We start from the raw sequence: 1,268 nt of genomic DNA on the forward strand, positions 1-1,268 counted from the left end.
TCCATGACCCCCCTGAATCCCTGTTAGCACACACTCATCACAGTATTTCTCACTTTGTTCAAACAATCCAACATTTCAGTTTGTTACTTTACATTTTTATCAGCAGTTTATTGTTCAAACAGACATTTCCTAACTGCTTTTGTACATGTGCTTTTTTTCAGACTATAATTTTCAAAGAAATCCATGCAGGTGACGGTCTCTGCTCTCATTGGACAGAATGAACAGAGCTCAGACAGGAAGTAAAGATGCTGTTAATAAAGAACAGCGCAGTAAACAGAAGCAGGAAGTGGAGAACTCTTCACAGCAGCTGGAATCCTGCAGTGTAAACAGACAGCTGCTGTCAGCTGCATCCAGTGAACACATTAATGAGCACTAAGTGACAGATTAGAGTCCGGACTTCATCCAGCAGAGAGTCCTGGTCCAGCTCAGCCCGGCTCATTATTATTCATTCAGCAGCTGGCCTTGTCCCGCCTCCAGTCCCTTCAGCTGCTTCAGTCTGATTACAGCCAGTTAACCAGCAGTGACCCACAAACACTGCACTCAGTCAGCAGGAGGGGTTAACCAGAGCAGCGGACCAGGACCACAGGGACCTCTTCCTGACAGGGTCACTGAGGATCCTCCAGGACCACCAGGTCTTTTATTCAGATGGTCTTCTGTCACTTTTCATCTTTTAAAATCCTTTAGAAATGATCAAAGTCATGTGACAGACAAACAGTAACTCTGCAGTTGGTCCGTACTGATCCATCACATGGTTCTGGAGGGGTCCTGGCACTGGTGGATCCCTGACAGACGACTACATGGTCCTGAGGTCTGGGAGAGTCTGGAGGGTCAGGCACAGTACAGTTTCAACTGAAGTCATAGACTGAGCAGCAGCTGCTCCATCAGCCCAGTGTTGTGAAGCCCCGCCCACTGAGCCCCTCCCACTGTAAGTCCATTATTATCTACATAAACTACCAGCGTCAGAGCAGAGCTTCTTCAAAGTGCCTGGTGAAGTTTTATTTGTCAAGGAAATGGACCCACAACAGGGTGGAAAGTGCTTCCGGACAACACAGGATGAATGTTACAACAACAAGGGTGAGTTATGAACTGTAAATGTGTTTTAACTGTCTAATTTATCTGTTTCTACCCTCTGTGTCGGAATATGAGGGGAGAAAAACAGCTGTTTAAGTGTATTTACGAACGGGTGCCCAGCACCGTGTTAGTTTCACTTTAGCCCCGCGCTGTAATCAGCGTGTCTGCGTTGTTTTTAAATGCTGGAGCGTTTCAAA

General features: G+C 46.4%; 1 long non-coding RNA gene across 1 annotated transcript in view; it reads left to right on the forward strand.

The window, feature by feature from the left end:
- The first annotated feature begins 1,039 nt into the window (after positions 1-1,039).
- The window catches only part of LOC106530958 (uncharacterized), a 1,461-nt gene continuing 1,232 nt past the window's right edge, over positions 1,040-1,268 (forward strand). Inside the window, exon 1 of the long non-coding RNA XR_001311849.1 lies at positions 1,040-1,074. This is a non-coding gene — a long non-coding RNA (uncharacterized LOC106530958). The remainder of the gene's footprint in view (positions 1,075-1,268) is intronic.

The sequence above is a fragment of the Austrofundulus limnaeus genome, unplaced genomic scaffold, assembly GCF_001266775.1.
Source record: "Austrofundulus limnaeus strain Quisiro unplaced genomic scaffold, Austrofundulus_limnaeus-1.0 Scaffold582, whole genome shotgun sequence".
In the NCBI taxonomy this organism is placed as follows: domain Eukaryota; kingdom Metazoa; phylum Chordata; class Actinopteri; order Cyprinodontiformes; family Rivulidae; genus Austrofundulus; species Austrofundulus limnaeus.